Source organism: Schistocerca serialis, chromosome 11 (assembly GCF_023864345.2).
Source record: "Schistocerca serialis cubense isolate TAMUIC-IGC-003099 chromosome 11, iqSchSeri2.2, whole genome shotgun sequence".
Taxonomy (NCBI): Eukaryota; Metazoa; Arthropoda; class Insecta; order Orthoptera; family Acrididae; genus Schistocerca; species Schistocerca serialis.
The window spans coordinates 5,979,899-6,001,076 of record NC_064648.1 but is presented as its reverse complement, the minus strand read 5'-3'; positions in this window follow the sequence as shown (position 1 = coordinate 6,001,076).

The window sequence follows — 21,178 nt, the reverse complement described above, 5'->3', positions numbered from 1 at the left end:
TTGGCATTGTGCCTTTTGTATTTTATTCCGATGCAATGTCTGTGTTTCATTGTCAGTAAGAAGGTCAGAGGGATACATTAAATCTGAAGTGAAGCATCGGAATCTATAACTAGTGTCACAGGAATGGTTCAAAACATATACAGTAAGAAGAGTCAGACTTCTTGTACTTAAGTCGGCATTGTGCATTTGTGTTTAATTCCGAAGCAATTTCTGTGTTTCATCGTCAATAAGAAGGTCAGTGGGATACAGAAAACCTGAAGTAAAGCATCGCAATCTGTAACTAGTGTCACAGGAATGGTTCAAATCATAGACAGTAAGAAGAGTCAGTTTTTTTGTACTTAAGTCGGCATTGTGCCTTTTGTATTTAATTCCGATCTAATTTCTGTGTTTCATCGTCAATAAGAAGGTCAGAGGGATACAAAGAACCTGAAGTGAAGCATCGGAATCTATAACTAGTGTCACAGGAATGGTTCAAAACATAGACAGTAAGAAGAGTCAGTTTTCTTGTACTTAAGTCGGCATTGTGCTTTTTGCATTTAATTCCGATGCAATTTCTGTGTTTCATCGTCAATACGAAGGTCAGAGGGATACAGTAAACCCGAAGTGAAGCATCGGAATCTGTAACTAGTGTCACAGGAATGGTTCAAAACATAGACAGTAAGAAGAGTCAGTTTTCTTGTACTTAAGTCGGCATTGTGCCTTTTGTATTTAATTGCGATGCAATTTCTGTGTTTCACCGTCAATAAGAAGGTCAGAGGGATACAGTAAACCTGAAGTGAAGCATCGGAATTTATAACTAGTGTCACATGAAAGGTTCAAAATATAGACAGTAAGAAGAGTCAGTTTTCTTGTACTTAAGTCAGCATTGTGCCTTTTGTATTTCATTCCGATGCAATTTCTGTGATTCATCGTCAATAAGAAGGTCAGAGGTATACAGTAAACCTGAAGTGAAGCATCGGAATCCATAACTAGTGTCACAGGTATGGTTCAAAGCATAGACATTAAGAAGAGTCAGTTTTCTTGTACTTAAGTCGGTATTGTGCCTTTTGTATTTAATTCCGATGCAATTTCTGTGTTTCATCGTCAATAAGAAGGTCAGAGGGATACAGTAAACCTAAAGTGAAACATCGGAATCTATAACTAGTGTCACAGGAATAGTTCAAATCATAGACAGTAAGAAGAGTCAGTTTTCTTGTACTTAAGTCGGCATTGTGCCTTTTGTATTCAATTCCGATGCAATTTCTGTGTTTCATCGTCATTAAGAAGGTCAGAGGGATACAGTAAACCTGAAGTGAAGCATCGGAATCTATAACTAATGTCAAGGGGATGGTTCAAAACATAGACAGTAAGAAGAGTCAGTTTTCTTGTACTTAAGTCGGCATTGTGCCTTTTGTATTTAATTCCGATGCAAATTCTGGGTTTCATCGTCAATTAGAAGGTGAGAAGAACACAGTAAACCTGAAGTGAAGCATCGGAATCTATAACAAGTGTCACAGGAATGGTTCAAAACATAGACAATAAGAAGAGTCAGTTTTATTGTACTTATGTCGGCATTTTGCCATTTGTATTTAATTCCGATGGAATTTCAGTGTTTCTTCGTCAATAAGAAGGTCAGAGGGATACAGTGAACCTGAAGTGAAGCATCGGAATCTATAACTAGTGTCACAGGAATGGTTCAAAACATGGACAGTAAGAAGAGCTAATCTTCTTGTACTTGAGTCGGCATTGTGCCTTTTGTATTTAATTCCGATGCCATTTCTGTGTTTCATCGTCAATAAGAAGGTCAGAGGGATACAGTAAATCTGAAGTGAAGCATCGGAATCTATAACTAGTGTCACAGGAATGGTTCAAAACATAGACAGTAAGAAGAGTCAGACTTCTTGTACTTAAGTCGGCATTGTGCATTTGTATTTAATTCCGAAGCAATTTCAGTGTTTCATCGTCAATAAGAAGGTCAGTGGGATACAGAAAACCTGAAGTAATACATCGCAATCTATAACTAGTGTCACAGGAATGGTTCAAAACATAGACAGTAAGAAGAATCAGTTTTTTTGTACTTAAGTCGGCATTTTGCCATTTGTATTTAATTTCGATGGAATTTCAGTGTTTCTTCGTCAATAAGAAGGTCAGAGGGACACAGTGAACCTGAAGTGAAGCATCGGATTCTATAACTAGTGTCACAGGTATAGTTCAAAACATAGACATTAAGAAGAGTCAGTTTTCTTGTACTTAAGTTGTCATTGTGCCTTTAGTATTTAATTCCGATGCAATATCTGTGTTTCATCGTCAATAAGAAGGTCAGATTGTGACAGTAATCCTGAAGTGAAGCATCGGAATCTATAACTAGTGTCACAGGAATGGTTCAAAACATAGACTGTAAGATGAGTCAGTTTTCTTGTACTTAAGTCGGCATTGTGCCTTTTGTATTTAATTCCGATGCAATTTCTGTGTTTCATCGTCAATAAGAAGGTCAGAGGGATACAGTAAACCTAAAGTGAAGCCTCGGAATCTATAACTAGTGTCACAGGAATGGTTCAAAACATATACAGTAAGAAGAGTCAGTTTTCTTGTACTTAAGTCGGCATTGTGCATTTTGTATTTAATTCCGATACAATTTCTGAGTTTCATCGTCAATAAGGAGGTCAGAGGGATACAGTAAACCTGAGGTGAAGCATCGGAATCTATAACTAGTGTCACAGGAACGGTTCAAATCATAGACAGTAAGAAGAGTCAGATTTCTTGTACTTAAGTCGGCATTGTGCCTTTTGAATTTAGTTCCGATGCAATTTCTGTGTTTCATCGTCAATAAGAAGGTCAGAGGGATACAGTAAACCTGAAGTGAAGCATCGGAATCTATAACTAGTGTCACAGGAATGGTTCAAAACATAGACAGTAAGAAGAGTCAGTTTTCTTGTACTTAAGTCGGCATTGTGCCTTTTGTATTCAATTCCGATGCAATTTCTGTGTTTCATCGTCATTAAGAAGGTCAGAATGATACAGTAAACCTGAAGTGAAGCATCGGAATCTATAACTAATGTCAAGGGGATGGTTCAAAACATAGACAGTAAGAAGAGTCAGTTTTCTTGTACTTAAGTCGGCATTGTGCCTTTTGTATTTAATTCCGATGCAAATTCTGTGTTTCATCGTCAATAAGAAGGTCTGAGCATACAGTAAACGTGAGGTGAAGCATCGGAATCTATAACTAGTGTCACAGGAATGGTTCAAAACATAGACAGTAAGAAGAGTCAATTTTCTTGTACTTAAGTCGGCATTGTGCCTTTTGTATTTAATTCCGATCAAATTTCTGTGTTTCATCGTCAATAAGAAGGTCAGAGGGATACAAAGAACCTGAAGTAAAGCATCGGAATAAATAACTAATGTCACAGGAATGGTTCAAAACATAGACAGTAAGAAGAGTCAGTTTTTGGTACTTAAGTCAGCATTGTGCATTTTGTATTTCATTCCGATGCAATTTCTGTGTTTCATCGTCAATAAGAAGGTCAGAGGTATACAGTAAACCTGAAGTGAAGCATCGGAATCTGTAACTAGTGTCACAGGTATGGTTCAAAACATAGACAGTAAGATGAGTCAGTTTTCTTGTACTTAAGTCGGCATTGTGCCTTTTGTATTTAATTCCGATGCAATTTCTGTGTTTCATCGTCAATAAGAAGGTCAGAGGGATACAGTAAACCTAAAGTGAAGCCTCGGAATCTATAACTAGTGTCACAGGAATGGTTCAAAACATATACAGTAAGAAGAGTCAGTTTTCTTGTACTTAAGTCGGCATTGTGCATTTTGTATTTAATTCCGATACAATTTCTGAGTTTCATCGTCAATAAGGAGGTCAGAGGGATACAGTAAACCTGAGGTGAAGCATCGGAATCTATAACTAGTGTCACAGGAACGGTTCAAATCGTAGACAGTAAGAAGAGTCAGATTTCTTGTACTTAAGTCGGCATTGTGCCTTTTGTATTTAATTCCGATGCAATTTCTGTGTTTCATCGTCAATAAGAAGGTCAGAGGGATACAGTAAACCTAAAGTGAAGCCTCGGAATCTATAACTAGTGTCACAGGAATGGTTCAAAACATATACAGTAAGAAGAGTCAGTTTTCTTGTACTTAAGTCGGCATTGTGCATTTTGTATTTAATTCCGATACAATTTCTGAGTTTCATCGTCAATAAGGAGGTCAGAGGGATACAGTAAACCTGAGGTGAAGCATCGGAATCTATAACTAGTGTCACAGGAACGGTTCAAATCATAGACAGTAAGAAGAGTCAGATTTCTTGTACTTAAGTCGGCATTGTGCCTTTTGAATTTAATTCCGATGCAATTTCTGTGTTTCATCGTCAATAAGAAGGTCAGAGGGATACAGTAAACCTGAAGTGAAGCATCGGAATCTATAACTAGTGTCACAGGAATGGTTCAAAACATAGACAGTAAGAAGAGTCAGTTTTCTTGTACTTAAGTCGGCATTGTGCCTTTTGTATTCATTTCCGATGCAATTTCTGTGTTTCATCGTCATTAAGAAGGTCAGAATGATACAGTAAACCTGAAGTGAAGCATCGGAATCTATAACTAATGTCAAGGGGATGGTTCAAAACATAGACAGTAAGAAGAGTCAGTTTTCTTGTACTTAAGTCGGCATTGTGCCTTTTGTATTTAATTCCGATGCAAATTCTGTGTTTCATCGTCAATAAGAAGGTCTGAGCATACAGTAAACGTGAGGTGAAGCATCGGAATCTATAACTAGTGTCACAGGAATGGTTCAAAACATAGACAGTAAGAAGAGTCAATTTTCTTGTACTTAAGTCGGCATTGTGCCTTTTGTATTTAATTCCGATCAAATTTCTGTGTTTCATCGTCAATAAGAAGGTCAGAGGGATACAAAGAACCTGAAGTAAAGCATCGGAATAAATAACTAATGTCACAGGAATGGTTCAAAACATAGACAGTAAGAAGAGTCAGTTTTTGGTACTTAAGTCAGCATTGTGCATTTTGTATTTCATTCCGATGCAATTTCTGTGTTTCATCGTCAATAAGAAGGTCAGAGGTATACAGTAGACCTGAAGTGAAGCATCGGAATCTGTAACTAGTGTCACAGGTATGGTTCAAAACATAGACAGTAAGATGAGTCAGTTTTCTTGTACTTAAGTCGGCATTGTGCCTTTTGTATTTAATTCCGATGCAATTTCTGTGTTTCATCGTCAATAAGAAGGTCAGAGGGATACAGTAAACCTAAAGTGAAGCCTCGGAATCTATAACTAGTGTCACAGGAATGGTTCAAAACATATACAGTAAGAAGAGTCAGTTTTCTTGTACTTAAGTCGGCATTGTGCATTTTGTATTTAATTCCGATACAATTTCTGAGTTTCATCGTCAATAAGGAGGTCAGAGGGATACAGTAAACCTGAGGTGAAGCATCGGAATCTATAACTAGTGTCACAGGAACGGTTCAAATCGTAGACAGTAAGAAGAGTCAGATTTCTTGTACTTAAGTCGGCATTGTGCCTTTTGTATTTAATTCCGATGCAATTTCTGTGTTTCATCGTCAATAAGAAGGTCAGAGGGATACAGTAAAACTGATGTGAAGCATCGGAATCAATAACTAGTGTCACAGGAATGGTTCAAAACCTAGACAGTAAGAAGAGTCAGTTTTCTTGTACTTAAGTCGGCATTGTGCCTTTTGTATTTAATTCCGATGCTAATTCGGTGTTTCATCGTAAATGAGAAGGTCAGAGGCATACAGTAAACGTGAGGCGAAGCATCGGAATCTATAACTAGTGTCACAGGAATGGTTCAAAACATAGACAGTAATAAGTGTCAGTTTTCTTGTACTCAAGTCGCCATTGTGCCTTTTGTATTCAATTCCGATGCAATTTCTGTGTTTCATCGTCAATAAGAAGGTCAGAGGGACACAAAGAACCTGAAGTGAAGCTTCGGAATTTATAACAAGTGTCACAGGAATGGTTCAAAACATAGACAGCAAGTAGAGTCAGTTTTCTTGTACTTATGTCGGCGTTGTGCCTTTTGTATTTAATTCCGATGCAATTTCTGTGTTTCATCGTCAATAAGAAGGTCAGAGGGATACAAAGAACCTGAAGTGAAGCTTCGGAATATATTACAAGTATCACAGGAATGGTTCAAAACATAGACAGTAAGAAGAGTCAGACTTCTTGTACTTAAGTCGGCATTGTGCATTTGTATTTAATTCCGAAGCAATTTCTGTATTTCATCGTCAATAAGAAGGTCAGTGGGATACAGTAAACCTGAAGTAAAGCATCGGAATCTATAACTAGTGTCACAGGAATGGTTCAAAACATAGACATTAAGAAGAGTCAGTTTTCTAGTACTTAAGTCGGCATTGTGCCTTTTGTATTTAATTCCGATGCAAATTCTGTGTTTCATCGTCAATAAGAAGGTCAGAGCATACAGTAAACGTGAGGTGAAGCATCGGAATCTATAACTAGTGTCACAGGAATGGTTCAAAACATAGACAGTAAGAAGAGTCAATTTTCTTGTACTTAAGTCGGCATTGTGCCTTTTGTATTTAATTCCGATCAAATTTCTGTGTTTCATCGTCAATAAGAAGGTCAGAGGGATACAAAGAACCTGAAGTAAAGCATCGGAATAAATAACTAATGTCACAGGAATGGTTCAAAACATAGACAGTAAGAAGAGTCAGTTTTTTGTACTTAAGTCAGCATTGTGCATTTTGTATTTCATTCCGATGCAATTTCTGTGTTTCATCGTCAATAAGAAGGTCAGATGTATACAGTAACCCTGAAGTGAAGCATCGGAATCTATAACTAGTGTCACAGGTATGGTTCAAAACATAGACAGTAAGATGAGTCAGTTTTCTTGTACTTAAGTCGGCATTGTGCCTTTAGTATTTAATTCCGATGCAATATCTGTGTTTCATCGTCAATAAGAAGGTCAGATTGTGACAGTAATCCTGAAGTGCAGCATCGGAATCTATAACTAGTGTCACAGGAATGGTTCAAAACATATACAGTAAGAAGAGTCAGTTTTCTCGTACTTAAGTCGGCATTGTGCATATTGTATTTAATTCCGATACAATTTCTGAGTTTCATCGTCAATAAGGAGGTCAGAGGGATACAGTAAACCTGAGGTGAAGCATCGGAATCTATAACTTGTGTCACAGGAACGGTTCAAATCATAGACAGTAAGAAGAGTCAGATTTCTTGTACTTAAGTCGGCATTGTGCCTTTTGTATTTAATTCCGATGCAATTTCTGTGTTTCATCGTCAATAAGAAGGTCAGAGGGATACAGTAAAATTGATGTGAAGCATCGGAATCAATAACTAGTGTCACAGGAATGGTTCAAAACATAGACAGTAAGAAGAGTCAGTTTTCTTGTACTTACGTCGGCATTGTGCCTTTTGTATTTAATTCCGATGCTAATCCGGTGTTTCATCGTAAATGAGAAGGTCAGAGGCATACAGTAAACGTGAGGCGAAGCATCGGAATCTATAACTAGTGTCACAGGAATGGTTCAAAACATAGACAGTAATAAGTGTCAGTTTTCTTGTACTCAAGTCGCCATTGTGCCTTTTGTATTCAATTCCGATGCAATTTCTGTGTTTCATCGTCAATAAGAAGGTCAGAGGGATACAAAGAACCTGAAGTGAAGCTTCGGAATATATAACAAGTGTCACAGGAATGGTTCAAAACATAGACAGCAAGTAGAGTCAGTTTTCTTGTACTTATGTCGGCGTTGTGCCTTTTGTATTTAATTCCGATGCAATTTCTGTGTTTCATCGTCAATAAGAAGGTCAGAGGGATACAAAGAACCTGAAGTGAAGCTTCGGAATATATAACAAGTGTCACAGGAATGGTTCAAAACATAGACAGTAAGAAGAGTCAGACTTCTTGTACTTAAGTCGGCATTGTGCATTTGTATTTAATTCCGAAGCAATTTCTGTATTTCATCGTCAATAAGAAGGTCAGTGGGATACAGTAAACCTGAAGTAAACCATCGGAATCTATAACTAGTGTCACAGGAATGGTTCAAAGCATAGACATTAAGAAGAGTCAGTTTTCTAGTACTTAAGTCGGCATTGTGCCTTTTGTATTTAATTCCGATGCAAATTCTGTGTTTCATCGTCAATAAGAAGGTCAGAGCATACAGTAAACGTGAGGTGAAGCATCGGAATCTATAACTAGTGTCACAGGAATGGTTCAAAACATAGACAGTAAGAAGAGTCAATTTTCTTGTACTTAAGTCGGCATTGTGCCTTTTGTATTTAATTCCGATCAAATTTCTGTGTTTCATCGTCAATAAGAAGGTCAGAGGGATACAAAGAACCTGAAGTAAAGCATCGGAATAAATAACTAATGTCACAGGAATGGTTCAAAACATAGACAGTAAGAAGAGTCAGTTTTTTGTACTTAAGTCAGCATTGTGCATTTTGTATTTCATTCCGATGCAATTTCTGTGTTTCATCGTCAATAAGAAGGTCAGAGGTATACAGTAAACCTGAAGTGAAGCATCGGAATCTATAACTAGTGTCACAGGTATGGTTCAAAACATAGACAGTAAGATGAGTCAGTTTTCTTGTACTTAAGTCGGCATTGTGCCTTTTGTATTTAATTCCGATGCAATTTCTGTGTTTCATCGTCAATAAGAAGGTCAGAGGGATACAGTAAACCTAAACTGAAGCCTCGGAATCCATAACTAGTGTCACAGGAACGGTTCAAATCATAGACAGTAAGAAGAGTCAGATTTCTTGTACTTAAGTCGGCATTGTGCCTTTTGTATTTAATTCCGATGCAATTTCTGTGTTTCATCGTCAATAAGAAGGTCAGAGGGATACAGTAAACCTGAGGTGAAGCATCGGAATCTATAACTAGTGTCACAGGAATGGTTCAAAACATAGACAGTAAGATGAGTCAGTTTTCTTGCACATAAGTCGGCATTGTGCCTTTTCTATTTAATTCCGACGTAATTTCTGTGTCACATCGTCATTAAGAAGGTCAGAAGGATACAGTAAACCTGAAGTGTAGCATCGGAATCTACAACTAGTGTCACAGGAATGGTTCAAAACATAGTAAGTATGAAGAGTCAGTTTTCTTGTACTTAAGTCAGCATTGTGCCTTTTGTATTTAATTCCGATGCAATTTCTGTGTTTCATCGTCAATAAGAAGGTCAGAGGGATACAGTAAACCTGAGGTGAAGCATCGGAATCTATAACTAGTGTCACAGGAATGGTTCAAAACATAGACAGTAAGATGAGTCAGTTTTCTTGCACATAAGTCGGCATTGTGCCTTTTCTATTTAATTCCGACGCAATTTCTGTGTCACATCGTCATTAAGAAGGTCAGAAGGATACAGTAAACCTGAAGTGTAGCATCGGAATCTACAACTAGTGTCACAGGAATGGTTCAAAACATAGTAAGTATGAAGAGTCAGTTTTCTTGTACTTAAGTCGGCATTGTGCCTGTTGTGTTTAATTCCGATGCAATTTCTGTGTTTCATCGTCAATAAGAAGGTCAGAGCATACAGTAAACGTGAGGTGAAGCAACGGAATCTATAACTAGTGTCACAGGAATGGTTCAAAACATAGACAGTAAGAAGAGTCAATTTTCTTGTACTTAAGTCGGCATTGTGCCTTTTGTATTCAATTCCGATGCTAATTCGGTGTTTCATCGTAAATGAGAAGGTCAGAGGCATACAGTAAACGTGAGGCGAAGCATCGGAATCTATAACTAGTGTCACAGGAATGGTTCAAAACATAGACAGTAATAAGCGTCAGTTTTCTTGTACTCAAGTCGCCATTGTGCCTTTTGTATTTAATTCCGATGCAATTTCTGTGTTTCATCGTCAATAAGAAGGTCAGAGGGATACAGTAAACCTGAAGTGAAGCATCGGAATCTAAAACCGGTCTCACAGGAATGTTTCAAAACAGAAACAGTAAGAAGAGCTAGTGTGCTTGTACTTGAGTCGGCATTGTGCCTTTTGTATTTTATTCCGATGCAATGTCTGTGTTTCATTGTCAGTAAGAAGGTCAGAGGGATACATTAAATCTGAAGTGAAGCATCGGAATCTATAATTAGTGTCACAGGAATGGTTCAAAACATATACAGTAAGAAGAGTCAGACTTCTTGTACTTAAGTCGGCATTGTGCATTTGTATTTGATTCCGAAGCAATTTCTGTGTTTCATAGTCAATAAGAAGGTCAGTGGGATACAGAAAACCTGAAGTAAAGCATCGCAATCTGTAACTAGTGTCACAGGAATGGTTCAAATCATAGACAGTAAGAAGAGTCAGTTTTTTTGTACTTAAGTCGGCATTGTGCCTTTTGTATTTAATTCCGATCTAATTTCTGTGTTTCATCGTCAATAAGAAGGTCAGAGGGATACAAAGAACCTGAAGTGAAGCATCGGAATCTATAACTGTTGTTACAGGAATGGTTCAAAACATAGACAGTAAGAAGAGTCAGTTTTCTTGTACTTAAGTCGGCATTGTGCTTTTTGCATTTAATTCCGATGCAATTTCTGTGTTTCATCGTCAATACGAAGGTCAGAGGGATACAGTAAACCCGAAGTGAAGCATCGGAATCTGTAACTAGTGTCACAGGAATGGTTCAAAACATAGACAGTAAGAAGAGTCAGTTTTTTGTACTTAAGTCAGCATTGTGCATTTTGTATTTCATTCCGATGCAATTTCTGTGTTTCATCGTCAATAAGAAGGTCAGAGGTATACAGTAAACCTGAAGTGAAGCATCGGAATCTATAACTAGTGTCACAGGTATGGTTCAAAACATAGACAGTAAGATGAGTCAGTTTTCTTGTACTTAAGTCGGCATTGTGCCTTTTGTATTTAATTCCGATGCAATTTCTGTGTTTCATCGTCAATAAGAAGGTCAGAGGGATACAGTAAACCTAAACTGAAGCCTCGGAATCCATAACTAGTGTCACAGGAATGGTTCAAAACATAGACAGTAAGAAGAGTCAATTTTCTTGTACTTAAGTCGGCATTGTGCCTTTTGTATTTAATTCCGATCAAATTTCTGTGTTTCATCGTCAATAAGAAGGTCAGAGGGATACAAAGAACCTGAAGTAAAGCATCGGAATAAATAACTAATGTCACAGGAATGGTTCAAAACATAGACAGTAAGAAGAGTCAGTTTTTTGTACTTAAGTCAGCATTGTGCATTTTGTATTTCATTCCGATGCAATTTCTGTGTTTCATCGTCAATAAGAAGGTCAGAGGTATACAGTAAACCTGAAGTGAAGCATCGGAATCTATAACTAGTGTCACAGGTATGGTTCAAAACATAGACAGTAAGATGAGTCAGTTTTCTTGTACTTAAGTCGGCATTGTGCCTTTTTGTATTTAATTCCGATGCAATTTCTGTGTTTCATCGTCAATAAGAAGGTCAGAGGGATACAGTAAACCTAAACTGAAGCCTCGGAATCCATAACTAGTGTCACAGGAACGGTTCAAATCATAGACAGTAAGAAGAGTCAGATTTCTTGTACTTAAGTCGGCATTGTGCCTTTTGTATTTAATTCCGATGCAATTTCTGTGTTTCATCGTCAATAAGAAGGTCAGAGGGATACAGTAAACCTGAGGTGAAGCATCGGAATCTATAACTAGTGTCACAGGAATGGTTCAAAACATAGACAGTAAGATGAGTCAGTTTTCTTGCACATATGTCGGCATTGTGCCTTTTCTATTTAATTCCGACGTAATTTCTGTGTCACATCGTCATTAAGAAGGTCAGAAGGATACAGTAAACCTGAAGTGTAGCATCGGAATCTACAACTAGTGTCACAGGAATGGTTCAAAACATAGTAAGTATGAAGAGTCAGTTTTCTTGTACTTAAGTCAGCATTGTGCCTTTTGTATTTAATTCCGATGCAATTTCTGTGTTTCATCGTCAATAAGAAGGTCAGAGGGATACAGTAAACCTGAGGTGAAGCATCGGAATCTATAACTAGTGTCACAGGAATGGTTCAAAACATAGACAGTAAGATGAGTCAGTTTTCTTGCACATAAGTCGGCATTGTGCCTTTTCTATTTAATTCCGACGCAATTTCTGTGTCACATCGTCATTAAGAAGGTCAGAAGGATACAGTAAACCTGAAGTGTAGCATCGGAATCTACAACTAGTGTCACAGGAATGGTTCAAAACATAGTAAGTATGAAGAGTCAGTTTTCTTGTACTTAAGTCGGCATTGTGCCTGTTGTGTTTAATTCCGATGCAATTTCTGTGTTTCATCGTCAATAAGAAGGTCAGAGCATACAGTAAACGTGAGGTGAAGCAACGGAATCTATAACTAGTGTCACAGGAATGGTTCAAAACATAGACAGTAAGAAGAGTCAATTTTCTTGTACTTAAGTCGGCATTGTGCCTTTTGTATTCAATTCCGATGCTAATTCGGTGTTTCATCGTAAATGAGAAGGTCAGAGGCATACAGTAAACGTGAGGCGAAGCATCGGAATCTATAACTAGTGTCACAGGAATGGTTCAAAACATAGACAGTAATAAGTGTCAGTTTTCTTGTACTCAAGTCGCCATTGTGCCTTTTGTATTTAATTCCGATGCAATTTCTGTGTTTCATCGTCAATAAGAAGGTCAGAGGGATACAGTAAACCTGAAGTGAAGCATCGGAATCTAAAACCGGTCTCACAGGAATGTTTCAAAACAGAAACAGTAAGAAGAGCTAGTGTGCTTGTACTTGAGTCGGCATTGTGCCTTTTGTATTTTATTCCGATGCAATGTCTGTGTTTCATTGTCAGTAAGAAGGTCAGAGGGATACATTAAATCTGAAGTGAAGCATCGGAATCTATAATTAGTGTCACAGGAATGGTTCAAAACATATACAGTAAGAAGAGTCAGACTTCTTGTACTTAAGTCGGCATTGTGCATTTGTATTTGATTCCGAAGCAATTTCTGTGTTTCATAGTCAATAAGAAGGTCAGTGGGATACAGAAAACCTGAAGTAAAGCATCGCAATCTGTAACTAGTGTCACAGGAATGGTTCAAATCATAGACAGTAAGAAGAGTCAGTTTTTTTGTACTTAAGTCGGCATTGTGCCTTTTGTATTTAATTCCGATCTAATTTCTGTGTTTCATCGTCAATAAGAAGGTCAGAGGGATACAAAGAACCTGAAGTGAAGCATCGGAATCTATAACTATTGTTACAGGAATGGTTCAAAACATAGACAGTAAGAAGAGTCAGTTTTCTTGTACTTAAGTCGGCATTGTGCTTTTTGCATTTAATTCCGATGCAATTTCTGTGTTTCATCGTCAATACGAAGGTTAGAGGGATACAGTAAACCCGAAGTGAAGCATCGGAATCTGTAACTAGTGTCACAGGAATGGTTCAAAACATAGACAGTAAGAAGAGTCAATTTTCTTGTACTTAAGTCGGCATTGTGCCTTTTGTATTTAATTCCGATCAAATTTCTGTGTTTCATCGTCAATAAGAAGGTCAGAGGGATACAAAGAACCTGAAGTATAGCATCGGAATAAATAACTAATGTCACAGGAATGGTTCAAAACATAGACAGTAAGAAGAGTCAGTTTTTTGTACTTAAGTCAGCATTGTGCATTTTGTATTACATTCCGATGCAATTTCTGTGTTTCATCGTCAATAAGAAGGTCAGAGGTATACAGTAAACCTGAAGTGAAGCATCGGAATCTATAACTAGTGTCACAGGTATGGTTCAAAACATAGACAGTAAGATGAGTCAGTTTTCTTGTACTTAAGTCGGCATTGTGCCTTTAGTATTTAATTCCGATGCAATATCTGTGTTTCATCGTCAATAAGAAGGTCAGATTGTGACAGTAATCCTGAAGTGAAGCATCGGAATCTATAACTAGTGTCACAGGAATGGTTCAAAACATAGACAGTAAGAAGAGTCAGACTTCTTGTACTTAAGTCGGCATTGTGCATTTGTATTTAATTCCGAAGCAATTTCTGTATTTCATCGTCAATAAGAAGGTCAGTGGGATACAGTAAACCTGAAGTAAAGCATCGGAATCTATAACTAGTGTCACAGGAATGGTTCAAAACATAGACATTAAGAAGAGTCAGTTTTCTAGTACTTAAGTCGGCATTGTGCCTTTTGTATTTAATTCCGATGCAAATTCTGTGTTTCATCGTCAATAAGAAGGTCAGAGCATACAGTAAACGTGAGGTGAAGCATCGGAATCTATAACTAGTGTCACAGGAATGGTTCAATACATAGACAGTAAGAAGAGTCAATTTTCTTGTACTTAAGTCGGCATTGTGCCTTTTGTATTTAATTCCGATCAAATTTCTGTGTTTCATCGTCAATAAGGTCAGAGGGATACAAAGAACCTGAAGTAAAGCATCGGAATAAATAACTAATGTCACAGGAATGGTTCAAAACATAGACAGTAAGAAGAGTCAGTTTTTTGTACTTAAGTCAGCATTGTGCATTTTGTATTTCATTCCGATGCAATTTCTGTGTTTCATCGTCAATAAGAAGGTCAGAGGTATACAGTAAACCTGAAGTGAAGCATCGGAATCTATAAGTAGTGTCACAGGTATGGTTCAAAACATAGACAGTAAGATGAGTCAGTTTTCTTGTACTTAAGTCGGCATTGTGCCTTTTGTATTTAATTCCGATGCAATTTCTGTGTTTCATCGTCAATATGAAGGTCAGAGGGATACAGTAAACCTAAAGTGAAGCCTCGGAATCTATAACTAGTGTCACAGGAATGGTTCAAAACATATACAGTAAGAAGAGTCAGTTTTCTTGTACTTAAGTCGGCAATGTGCATTTTGTATTTAATTCCGATACAATTTCTGAGTTTCATCGTCAATAAAGAGGTCAGAGGGATACAGTAAACCTGAGGTGAAGCATCGGAATCTATAACTAGTGTCACAGGAACGGTTCAAATCATAGACAGTAAGAAGAGTCAGATTTCTTGTACTTAAGTCGGCATTGGGCCTTTTGTATTTAATTCCGATGCAATTTCTGTGTTTCATCGTCAATAAGAAGGTCAGAGGGATACAGTAAAACTGATGTGAAGCATCGGAATCAATAACTAGTGTCACAGGAATGGTTCAAAACATAGACAGTAAGAAGAGTCAGTTTTCTTGTACTTAAGTTGGCATTGTGCCTTTTGTATTTAATTCCGATGCTAATTCGGTGTTTCATCGTAAATGAGAAGGTCAGAGGCATACAGTAAACGTGAGGCGAAGCATCGGAATCTATAACTAGTGTCACAGGAATGGTTCTAAACATAGACAGTAATAAGTGTCAGTTTTCTTGTACTCAAGTCGCCATTGTGCCTTTTGTATTCAATTCCGATGCAATTTCTGTGTTTCATCGTCAATAAGAAGGTCAGAGGGATACAAAGAACCTGAAGTGAAGCTTCGGAATATATAACAAGTGTCACAGGAATGGTTCAAAACATAGACAGCAAGTAGAGTCAGTTTTCTTGTACTTATGTCGGCGTTGTGCCTTTTGTATTTAATTGCGATGCAATTTCTGTGTTTCATCGTCAATAAGAAGGTCAGAGGGATACAAAGAACCTGAAGTGAAGCTTCGGAATATATAACAAGTGTCACAGGAATGATTCAAAACATAGACAGTAAGAAGAGTCAGACTTCTTGTACTTAAGTCGGCATTGTGCATTTGTATTTAATTCCGAAGCAATTTCTGTATTTCATCGTCAATAAGAAGGTCAGTGGGATACAGTAAACCTGAAGTAAAGCATCGGAATCTATAACTAGTGTCACAGGAATGGTTCAAAACATAGACATTAAGAAGAGTCAGTTTTCTAGTACTTAAGTCGGCATTGTGCCTTTTGTATTTAATTCCGATGCAAATTCTGTGTTTCATCGTCAATAAGAAGGTCAGAGCATACAGTAAACGTGAGGTGAAGCATCGGAATCTATAACTAGTGTCACAGGAATGGTTCAAAACATAGACAGTAAGAAGAGTCAATTTTCTTGTACTTAAGTCGGCATTGTGCCTTTTGTATTTAATTCCGATCAAATTTCTGTGTTTCATCGTCAATAAGAAGGTCAGAGGGATACAAAGAACCTGAAGTAAAGCATCGGAATAAATAACTAATGTCACAGGAATGGTTCAAAACATAGACGGTAAGAAGAGTCAGTTTTTTGTACTTAAATCAGCATTGTGCATTTTGTATTTCATTCCGATGTAATTTCTGTGTTTCATCGTCAATAAGAAGGTCAGAGGTATACAGTAAACCTGAAGTGAAGCATCGGAATCTATAACTAGTGTCACAGGTATGGTTCAAATCATAGACAGTAAGATGAGTCAGTTTTCTTGTACTTAAGTCGGCATTGTGCCTTTTGTATTTAATTCCGATGCAATTTCTGTGTTTCATCGTCAATAAGAAGGTCAGAGGGATACAGTAAACCTAAAGTGAAGCCTCGGAATCTATAACTAGTGTCACAGGAACGGTTCAAATCATAGACAGTAAGAAGAGTCAGATTTCTTGTACTTAAGTCGGCATTGTGCCTTTTGTATTTAATTCCGATGCAATTTCTGTGTTTCATCGTCAATAAGAAGGTCAGAGGGATACAGTAAACCTGAGGTGAAGCATCGGAATCTATAACTAGTGTCACAGGAATGGGTCAAAACATAGACAGTAAGATGAGTCAGTTTTCTTGCACATAAGTCGGCATTGTGCCTTTTCTATTTAATTCCGACGCAATTTCTGTGTCACATCGTCATTAAGAAGGTCAGAAGGATACAGTAAACCTGAAGTGTAGCATCGGAATCTACAACTAGTGTCACAGGAATGGTTCAAAACATAGTAAGTATGAAGAGTCAGTTTTCTTGTACTTAAGTCGGCATTGTGCCTGTTGTGTTTAATTCCGATGCAATTTCTGTGTTTCATCGTCAATACGAAGGTCACAGGGATACAGTAAACCTGAAGTGAAGCATCGGAATCTATAACTAGTGTCACAGGAATGGTTCAAAACATAGACACTAAGAAGAGTCAGTTTTCTTGTACTTAAGTCGGCATTGTGAGTTTTGTATTTAATTCCGATGCAATTTCTGTGTTTCATCGTCAATAAGAAGGTCAGAGGGATACAGTAAACCGGAAGTGAAGCATCGGAATCTACACCTAGTGTCACAGGAGTGGTTCAAAACATATACAGTAAGAAGAGTCAGTTTTCTTGTACTTAAGTCGGCATTGTGCAATTTGTATTTAATTCCGATACAATTTCTGAGTTTCATCGTCAATAAGAAGGTCAGAGGGATACAGTAAACCTGAAGTGAAGCATTGGAATCTATAACTAGTGTCACAGGTATGGTTCAAAACATAGACAGTAAGAAGAGTCAGTTTTCTTGTACTTAAGTCGGCATTGTGCCTTTTGTATTTAATTCCGATGCAATTTCTGTGTTTCATCGTCAATAAGAAGGTCAGAGGGTTACAGTAAACCTGAGGTGAAGCATCGGAATCTATAACTAGTGTCACAGGAATGGTTCAAAGCATAGACAGTAAGATGAGTCAGTTTTCTTGCACATAAGTCGGCATTGTGCCTTTTCTATTTAATTCCGACGCAATTTCTGTGTCACATCGTCATTAAGAAGGTCAGAAGGATACAGTAAACCTGAAGTGTAGCATCGGAATCTACAACTAGTGTCACAGGAATGGTTCAAAACATAGTAAGTATGAAGAGTCAGTTTTCTTGTACTTAAGTCGGCATTGTGCCTGTTGTGTTTAATTCCGATGCAATTTCTGTGTTTCATCGTCAATACGAAGGTCACAGGGATACAGTAAACCTGAAGTGAAGCATCGGAATCTATAACTAGTGTCACAGGAATGGTTCAAAACATAGACACTAAGAAGAGTCAGTTTTCTTGTACTTAAGTCGGCATTGTGAGTTTTGTATTTAATTCCGATGCAATTTCTGTGTTTCATCGTCAATAAGAAGGTCAGAGGGATACAGTAAACCGGAAGTGAAGCATCGGAATCTACACCTAGTGTCACAGGAGTGGTTTAAAACATATACAGTAAGAAGAGTCAGTTTTCTTGTACTTAAGTCGGCATTGTGCAATTTGTATTTAATTCCGATACAATTTCTGAGTTTCATCGTCAATAAGAAGGTCAGAGGGATACAGTAAACATGAAGTGAAGCATTGGAATCTTTAACTAGTGTCACAGGAATGGTTCAAAACATAGACAGTAAGAAGAGTCAGTTTTCTTGTACTTAAGTCGGCATTGTGCCTTTTGTATTTCATTCCGATGCATTTTCTGTGTTTCATCGTCAATAAGAAGTTCAGAGGGATACAGTAAACCTGAAGTGAAGCATCGGAATCTAAAACCGGTCTCACAGGAAAGTTTCAAAACATATACAGTAAGAAGAGCCAGTCTTTTTGTACTTGAGTCGGCATTGTGCCTTTTGTATTTAATTCCGATGCAATTTCTGTGTTTCATCGTCAATAAGTAGGTCCCAGGGATACAGTAAATCTGAAGTGAAGCATCGGAATCTATAACTAGTGTCACAGGAATGGTTCCAAACATAGACAGTGAGAAGAGTCAGTCTTCTTGTACTTATGTCTGCATTGTGCATTTGTATTTAATTCCGAAGCAATTTCTGTGTTTCATCGTCAATAAGAAGGTCAGTGGGATACAGTAAACCTGAAGTAAAGCATCGGAATCTATAACTAGTGTCACAGGAATGGTTCAAAATATAGACAGTAAGAAGAGTCAGTTTCCTTGTACTTAAGTCGGCATTGTGCGTTTTGCATTTAATTCCGATGCAAATTCTGTGTTTCATCGTCAATAAGAAGGTCAGAGGCATACAGTAAACGTGAGGTGAAGCATCGGAATCTATAACTAGTGTCACAGGAATGGTTCTAAACATAGACAGTAAGAAGAGTCAGTTTTCTTGTACTTAAGTCGGCATTGTGCCTTTTGTATTTAATTCCGATGCAATATCTGTGTTTCATCGTCAATACGAAGGTCAGAGGGATACAGTAAACCCGAAGTGAAGCATCGAAATCTGTAACTAGTGTCACAGGAATGGTTCAAAACATACACAGTAAGAAGAGTCAGTGTTCTTGTACTTAAGTCGGCATTGTGCCTTTTGTATTTAATTCCGATGCAATATCTGTCTTTCATCGTCAATACGAAGGTCAGAGGGATACAGTAAACCCGAAGTGAAGCATCGAAATCTGTAACTAGTGTCACAGGAATGGTTCAAAACATAGACAGTAAGAAGAGTCAGTTTTCTTGTACTTAAGTCGGCATTGTGCCTTTTGTATTTAATTGCGATGCAATTTCAGTGTTTCACCGTCAATAAGAAGGTCAGAGGGACACAGTGAACCTGAAGTGAAGCATCGGATTCTATAACTAGTGTCACAGGAATTGTTCAAAACATAGACATTAAGAAGAGTCAGTTTTCTTGTACTTAAGTTGGCATTGTGCCTTTAGTATTTAATTCCGATGCAATTTCTGTGTTTCATCGTCAATAAGAAGGTCAGAGGGATACAGTAATCCTGAAGTGAAGCATCGGAATCTATAACTAGTGTCACAGGTATGGTTCAAAACATAGACAGTAAGATGAGTCAGTTTTCTTGTACTTAAGTCGGCATTGTGCCTTTTGTATTTAATTCCTATGCAATTTCTGTGTTTTATCGTCAATAAGAAGGTCAGAGGGATACAGTAAACCTAAAGTGAAGCCTCGGAATCTATAACTAGTGTCACAGGAATGGTTCAAAACATATACAGTAAGAAGAGTCAGTTTTCTTGTACTTAAGTCGGCATTGTGCATTTTGTATTTAATTCCGATACAATTTCTGAGTTTCATCGTCAATAAGGAGGTCAGAGGCATACAGGAAACGTGAGGCGAAGCATCGGAATCTATAACTAGTGTCACAGGAATGGTTCGAAACATAGACAGTAATAAGTGTCAGTTTTCTTGTACTCAAGTCGCCATTGTGCCTTTTGTATTTAATTCCGATGCAATTTCTGTGTTTCATCGTCAATAAGAAGGTCAGAGGGATACAAAGAACCTGAAGTGAAGCTTCGGAATATATAACAAGTGTCAAAGGAATGGTTCAAAACATAGACAGCAAGTGGAGTCAGTTTTCTTGTACTTATGTCGGCATTGTGCCTTTTGTATTTAATTCCGATGCAATTTCTGTGTTTCATCGTCAATACGAAGGTCAGAGGGATACAGTAAACCCGAAGTGAAGCATCGGAATCTATAACTAGTGTCACAGGAATGGTTCAGAACATAGACAGTAAGAAGATTCAGTTTTCTAGTACTTAAGTCGGCATTGTGCCTTTTGTATTTAATTGCGATGCAATTTCTGAGTTTCACCATCAATAAGAAGGTCAGAGGGATACAGTAAACCTGAGGTGAAGCATCGGAATCTATAACTAGTGTCACAGGAATGGTTCAAAGCATAGACAGTAAGATGAGTCAGTTTTCTTGCACATAAGTCGGCATTGTGCCTTTTCTATTTAATTCCGACGCAATTTCTGTGTCACATCGTCATTAAGAAGGTCAGAAGGATACAGTAAACCTGAAGTGTAGCATCGGAATCTACAACTAGTGTCACAGGAATGGTTCAAAACATAGTAAGTATGAAGAGTCAGTTTTCTTGTACTTAAGTCGGCATTGTGCCTGTTGTGTTTAATTCCGATGCAATTTCTGTGTTTCATCGTCAATACGAAGGTCACAGGGATACAGTAAACCTGAGGTGAAGCATCGGAATCTATAACTAGTGTCACAGGAATGGTTCAAAACATAGACACTAAGAAGAGTCAGTTTTCTTGTACTTAAGTCGGCATTGTGAGTTTTGTATTTAATTCCGATGCAATTTCTGTGTTTCATCGTCAATAAGAAGGTCAGAGGGATACAGTAAACCGGAAGTGAAGCATCGGAATCTACACCTAGTGTCACAGGAGTGGTTCAAAACATATACAGTAAGAAGAGTCAGTTTTCTTGTACTTAGGTCGGCATTGTGCAATTTGTATTTAATTCCGATGCAATTTCTGTGTTTCATCGTCAATAAGAAGTTCAGAGGAATACAGTAAACCTGAAGTGAAGCATCGGAATCTAAAACCGGTCTCACAGGAAAGTTTCAAAACATATACAGTAAGAAGAGCCAGTCTTTTTGTACTTGAGTCGGCATTGTGCCTTTTGTATTTAATTCCGATGCAATTTCTGTGTTTCAT